The sequence below is a fragment of the Corvus brachyrhynchos genome, unplaced genomic scaffold, assembly GCF_000691975.1.
Source record: "Corvus brachyrhynchos isolate BGI_N302 unplaced genomic scaffold, ASM69197v1 scaffold80, whole genome shotgun sequence".
In the NCBI taxonomy this organism is placed as follows: domain Eukaryota; kingdom Metazoa; phylum Chordata; class Aves; order Passeriformes; family Corvidae; genus Corvus; species Corvus brachyrhynchos.
The window spans coordinates 5150498-5157511 of NW_008236769.1; the positions used below are offsets into that span (position 1 = coordinate 5150498).

At 39.8% G+C, this 7014-nt stretch overlaps 1 protein-coding gene and 1 long non-coding RNA gene across 5 annotated transcripts in view; one reads left to right on the forward strand and one right to left on the reverse strand.

The window, feature by feature from the left end:
* Nucleotides 1-6267, reverse strand: part of LOC103625595 (complement C1q tumor necrosis factor-related protein 7) — a 100643-nt gene extending 94376 nt beyond the window's left edge. For 2 of the 4 annotated variants that reach the window (XM_017727601.1, XM_017727602.1), the window contains exon 1: nucleotides 5697-6264. The gene's annotated coding sequence lies outside the window, so the exon portion shown is untranslated. Of the gene's footprint in view, nucleotides 1-5696 lie in introns of all 4 variants that reach the window. The other 2 variants (XM_017727603.1, XM_008645044.2) reach the window with 2 other exon arrangements.
* The window catches only part of LOC108445047, an 18072-nt gene continuing 16388 nt past the window's right edge, over nucleotides 5331-7014 (forward strand). Inside the window, exon 1 of the long non-coding RNA XR_001859786.1 lies at nucleotides 5331-5529. This is a non-coding gene — a long non-coding RNA (uncharacterized LOC108445047). The remainder of the gene's footprint in view (nucleotides 5530-7014) is intronic.

A 7014-nucleotide genomic window follows, 5' to 3' on the forward strand; every position in this document is an offset into this window, starting at 1 on the left:
CTTTCCCTCATGTGCTGAGTTCATGTGTATTCTTAAAAAATATTGTATTTGAGTCACCTGTCAAACCCCACAGGTATTTTGTTCATATCTCTCTCTCATCTTCTAACTATTTCCATTTAAGCAGAAATCCCCAGAAGCTGTAGTTTTGTTTTCCTCGGATTTCCACTTAAGTTATACAAATCTAACTAATATTCAAAAGAGGGTATAAATTAAAGAAGGATGACTCCACATTTGAAGTTCACAAAATTCTAGGTGTATGTGGTGAATCTCAATAATTATTGACATGAGCTCCTGGCTCATAAGGCATCATTATAATGATAAAATATCTCAATTACCAGTTAATATGCTCTTGTTCTATTACCACTGGTGGCCAGTCTGACCAGAGAATCTGAACATTTTCCTTCCTGAATAAGGAATGGCCATGAATACAGAGCATTTTCTTTAAGGAGCAGAATGCAGCAGCCATGGTATGGTCAACACAATAGTCATATAAGTGTCCAAATGTTCAGCTCTGTAAGTGGGGATTATTCTTCCCACCTGGGATGCTCAGACATTCATTTTGTTGCTCTCTTGTACCCTGAAGAATTTTTGTAATCCTCCAGGATTCCCTTTTTCCTCTCGGGGAGGAGATTCAGGGGACATGCTGATGACTGTGCACGTGGGTGGGAGATTGTTCATGCACTGAGGCAGTGATCAGGGCATCCTGGCAGTGCCCTTGTTGTTGCAAGCATGTGAGTCTGAATCTGGTTCCTGATTGTCACCAAAAAATCCCCAAACAGTCCCAATGCTTTCTTCTTGCACTGTCCCTGTCCCGACGTGCTCCACCACGCACCTTCAGTGCTGTCAAGGATCTGAACTACCAATAACTTCCAAAATCAATTTGTGGTGAACACTGAAATTTTCCTCTGTGTTTTAAAAGGACTTCACAGCAACAAGGTAGCTGAGATACTGAGCTATCTCAGGGAACTATCTATCAACAGCCCCTCAAGGCAGGAACTACTTGCTAGAGCACCAGCTGATAAACAAAAACAGAGATGACATTCAAAGAAAAAAAATTGTTTTAGTTACCACATAGTCTGCTTCAACATTATTTTAGAAAAAGCTGGATGCAGATCTTGCATGAATGTAAGTGTAGATTTCAGCAAATAACTTAAAAGCCACAGAGGAAACCTTAAAAATTCAACAGAATTAATTCCCTCTGGAATATGAATGCTAGCAGATTTCCCTCCCCTTCCTTCTTTCCCCTTCACTCTTTTCTCCAGCTATATTTAAGATATCAAGTTTGTAAGTCACCTCACTGAAGTTCAGAAATGGGCAGTCATTCAAAGATAAGTTGCATTAACAAACATCAGTTGATAACTAAGGATGATGGTATTTGTTCCAGCAGATTCCCAGCAAAAAGTCCATGCTCCCATTGCAGCCCTCCACCACAGCAGCTCACGTAGATCAGCTTCCAGACTTGCTCTGCTGTCTTCCAGACAGCATCTGCAGACTGATATGTCACTGCACTGCTTCCTTGCCCGCCAAGAGCTTTTCCCCTACAAGCATCACAATACTGGTAACTGCTCTCAGCTCTCCACACTGCTCATCTGGGGATGTTCTGCTACTTATGGTCCTTTGTGGTCAGTTTTGCTGATTATCTTGTACAACACTTAGATTGAGAGCTTTCCAGCAGGTTTGGACGGGTTTTTTCTGCCTCTGACCCTATGGGAAAGCTGAGGCACACAGCACCATGGAAAGGATTAAAAGCTGTTTTCTTTCCCTCTTTACAATAAACCTGTTTATCTATGAGTGGCCACAGATGGACACATATTTCCAGAATTCAGGAAAACTACCTTCAGTTTTCTGCATCTTTGCAGACTTTTAGTAAGATATCAGTTCTACAGTCATTGAGTCTTGCCTCAGTCCTCTTGTCTGTAAGCCTGAGAGGTGATATTTGGCAAACTAAATGTATATGTGCATATGTACCAGAGCACTAATGGATAGTAGGGCTTCACAAAGAGAAAATGGTCTTGAGATAGACACCAGAGAAGTCTAAGTGTATCATACATCAGATCGTAACCTCTTCATATTGCAAGGATTTGTCTGGGAGAGCCACTCTCTGAGTTACACTGCTGTCAGGTAGCAAAATACTGCCTTTGAAGTATTTGAATGTTTGCAGTCCTTAAATAATTAGAATTGTCAGAAGCCCATCAATCAGAAGTTTTCACAACTCCTTCTCATTTGTATGTAGATTTCTAAACCTGAAAACCTGATATTGTCAAATAATAGACTAAAATAGAACACCTCAATAATTTTCCTTTTTTTTTTTAACTCTACAGTATTGGATACAGAAGAGATCTTAAAACTTTCAAAGTGGAACTGGAGGAAATGGTCTCTTTTTCAAACTACTGGATTTGTCAGTCTACTGCTGTTTTGGGTAATGATCAGTCCCAGAAGATATCTGGGTGTGGAAAACACCAGGAAATGCATAGACAGTAATTAAGTGCAAGGCAGTAATGAAAACATCCCTTAGCCTTGGGCATCAGATTTCAAGGGTCATAAGCCTTCATGTTTTGCTTACATGTGGGCTACTTCATTTGTACCTGCAGGGATGGGGATTAGCAACTGAAATCCAAACAGGTGGACAGTTTGGTTCACCAGCTGTGCTGGGGTGTTCTGCCCTCATTAGGCCCCTTCTCCAACCCAAGCCTTCTCTACACCAGAAAGGCTGAACAGCAATCATGGTGCTGTGGAGTAAGGAGAGGCTGATTTGAGGAAAACCTGTGTTCTGGAAAAGCCTGGCATTAGGAGATTCTGTATCCTGAAGACGTGAGAAAGGAGAATGTTACAAGAAGAATCGGACGCAGATGGTTGAGATCTTCTAGCACCCCTTCAGCACCATGAATCCTTCAACAGCCCCATTCCTTCTTAAAGATGGAGGCAAAACTCCAAAGTTTGGTTGAAATGAGGCATTTCTCCTCTTTCAAGGCAAGCTGGTGCCTTGTATAAGCACTGAGTCCATGCAATAACATCTCTTGTGTCATTATAATTAATAATGCCTTCAAAAATATGTGCAATAATCCATTCTTAAGATCAATTACATAAAGTTTAAATAGTTCACACATCACAGGTCATGTCAAGTGATTTCTTTATAAAACAAACTCTTCAGGAATGAAAATCAGGCAGAGAGGGAGAAAAGAACTTTTTTAGAGCAGTAAATTAATATCCAATAGCAAAACATTTGGATGAAATCTGTTTGTATGATTTCTTTTCCTTGAAAGAAAATGAGAGTTATTTTCTTATTTCAGATCTCTTCTTTCCATTTGTGTTCCCAGATTTATTCCTGATTTAAGATCTTACGTTCTTAGGTACTCCACTCATCAAATTTCATAGCTGTACCTCCTGAAAATGAAGGTTTAGAGTAAGAAAGATCAAAAGATTTTGTTCACTGGTTTTCATAGGCACTGCATTATTTCCTCTGGGAAATTGTGCAAGAGGAAGATTTCAGCCTGCTCACAGGATACATCAGAGCGAAAATGCAATTCACAACTGGGGCAGCTCCTTTGGCTTTTTTTGTTGCTTGTTCTCTTTGAGCTCACATCAGATTAGAGCATTTCACAGTTGGTTGCAAACTTGAAAACACGAGCTGAATAATGAGATTAAAATATCTCATAGCAAATAATCCTGAAAAACATGCGGTTTATTGGTTTGTGAGCTAGGAAGTGACATCAAACGTCCAGACATGGATACTTTTCATTTAGTACATAAGTTCTGCATAGTAAGACAGAGTGCATTCCTCACCATAAAATATATGCAACAAAGCATTTAAAGATGTTCAAATTCAAAGCCATAACCGTCTGCTTATCACTGACATCTGTTGCTTCAAAGCAAAGGACTATATGAAGAAAGCTTTAGAACTCAAGAGATGCATTTGCCAAGAGAACACATAAATATAAATAAATTCAAAAAGTATAATAAACTGCTGTTTTCTCCCTGGAGTGTGGTTGCACCAGCTAGGTATGGGACAGTTTTGTATTGCAAAGAAAACACCTCCTACCCATCTCTGTGCTGAAAATTAAACTTTTTCTCATTCTCCAAACACTCTTGAAAAGCAACATCCTCTTCCTCCATCATCAGAGGAGTTTGACTTTCATACCAGCCCTGTTCACCTCTGACTTGCTCCTGCCAGTTCACCTTCAAGGTGTGATCCTTATCACCCTGAAAACTTCTTTCAACAGAGCCCTTCCCCATCCTCGCTCAGGGAGGTGACTCCCCAACATCCCTGGAAGCAGCACACTGCATCTCCTAGCCCTGCAGGTCTATTAATTTCCTTGCTCTTTTGGCACCCAGGTCTGACTGCCTGGCTGACGTCAAGGACGGCCTTCCCATGGCCTTCAAAGAATCGTGGGCATCTCCCTTAAGGGACAGTGCCTCTCTCCGCATGCTGATCTTGCATTAAAAAAAAGGGAAGGAGGAGGGGTGGGAGGGGTGGTAAGGTATTTAGGGCAGCATCCATGTTCCTCTGAGCACCTGATGCAAGAGGTGACTGAAGTGGAGTATCTGCAATAATAAAGTTGGGTTGGGTACCTGTGGGTATGTGTCAGGGTTGGAGGGTTGCACTGTGAGGGTTGGAGGGCAGGTTTGCACCTTTCAGACATGTGGGTCTGGGGAAAGGACCTATTAAAAGTTATTGGGAACTGGGAAAAAGTGTGAGCCAAATAGAATGTGCAAAGTCATAGGGTTCAGATGCTTTTTAAATATGGAATGCAAGGGAACTAGAGACTCTCTGAACAGGAAGACACTGAGAATTCTGAGTGCATGAAATTTCTGTCTCAGGGTAGTACCACCTGTACCTGGTAAGTGAACCTAATACAGCTTCCATTTATTTATCACCATATATATTGGCAGCAATCAAAATGGCAGGGAGCACTTCAAAGACAGGAAGAGAAATTTGGCATTTCAACCTCTCTCTGCTAGGCCTATTGATGCCAATAAGTATATGAACTACATAAAGAACAAGGAAATATTTCATGACTTTAAATTATATTGTGAAGCTCACAGAAAGTTGATCTGTCCCCTGCCATAAGCTGCAGATAACTATACAGAAAGTGACAGATTTAAATGTGAGCATGAACATAAAGTTACATTTTATCAAACATAAAGTTACACTTTATAAAGCAATCAAAATATTTCTTCTGTTATTTAACGTTCCTCTTAGTCACATAATCTGTGACCCCTTAAACCTCACTATAAAGCACATAAAATCCTACAAGACCACAAGTTCAACCTGGGGGTTACATACCACTTTTGGGTTCACTGACAACACTTTATAAACTACTTTTATGCTCTTTGTTTTCCTTTGAACAGCCTTTGCATTTCCCTGCCTGCTTCTCATTGTCCTTGAAATCAAAGAAATCAGAGAAATCAGAAAGGTCTCTGTGCTGATCACAAACAGAGAACAGAAACAGTCAGTGATCAGAAAAACAAGCAGAGCCTGCCTGAGGTGCTACAGATTCTGCTCCTTACAAGACTCACAAGCAAAACAAGGTAGGATACTTATTTATTGTGCTGACATACATGCATTATTCAAAAGGACAGCAGGATAGCAATGTTACTAGTATTAGGAAATTCATCTCAAGTTTAGATTATCTCAGAGTTTTTATGAGGCAAGAGAATATACAGTTTGCTTCAGCAAAATAAAGCCCTTTACTTACATGGCTTGCAAAAGGTTGCAGCAGCTGGAGCCTCTGGCTTTCACTTTGTGCAGGTATCGTCCCTTGTTGAAAGCCTCCTAACTCTGACACTGGAGACAGCACATAGCTCACCGGTGCTTTGAATTGATAAATCCTTTAAAAATGCTCTCAGATGTTTTTTTATCTGTGGTGTGCACTGACAGTAGACTGCAAAGCAGAAAGCCTGTCTGGTGCTATGAGGAAAGAGTTCCCTCTCTGCAGAATCAAAAAAAAAAAAAAAAAGGAGTCCTTGACCTCAACAACTAGAATAAATCTACTATATCTGCTGGCTCTTTTCTGAATGCATACTTGAGCAGTAACATAAGAGCAGGCGACGGGAGCGCAGGAGCTGTGGCATGTGTGCTCTGCACCGGGAGGGCACGAGAGCAATGCTGCTAGCACAGGCACAGCAAAATCAAAACACAATGCTTGCTTTTAGATTTTAATTTGTTCACATGTTTTAAAAAGAAAACAAAGATGACAGGCTTCTCTATTTCAGTTCATGGCTCCCAAGTGGCAGCGCTCTCAAGCTCTGTCCCCTCTGCTGAGGTTCCTTGTGTTCCAGATGAGTTTACTGCTGGTTTTCTATTTCAGACCTCGATATTCTGGGAACATCTCTGTATCCCAGCCAGGAAATGTAACACATACTGAAGTTTAGCATTTTGAACATTATAAATGCAATGAATCCCCTGTAAGCAAAATGAGTGGTTTTCAGATTTTTTTTCTCCACAAAAGATCTGTTTACTACTTTTTCCTCTCTTTCTTTGCTTTTGGCTACTTAAACTTACTAAACTTCATAAAAACAAGCATAGCTTTTGGAACAAGTCCTCAGTAGAACAACTAGTGAGACAAAGAAGAAAAGCAAAAAGATTTTGTAGCTTAAAATAGGTAAATGTAAGGTGTCAGGAAAAAAAATCCTGCTTCATTTAAAAATTACATCTACCAGAATAAAGACAATAGTTTAAACATAGTCATATAATTCTCAGGCGATAAGGACGAAGGTTTTACAGAGAAGATGAAAAAAAACCACATTAAAGGAGCAGAAGATAAGAAGGGAAATCAAAGTCCTCATTCATTCCATTGTATTCAGTAGCAAAAGAGGGAAAAAGAGAAACAAGCTTACAGTCTAGAATCAAACTTTAAAATATTGTAAATGTGATTTTTTTGGCTTTATGAAATGTAAACATAAAAGAAACAAATAGAAAAGCCCTCAAAACTTTTAGCAAGCATTTCTAGATTAAGGAAATAATGGTTTTTAATGAACAATGATCAAATGATCTCTTTTGTTATTCCCTTGTGT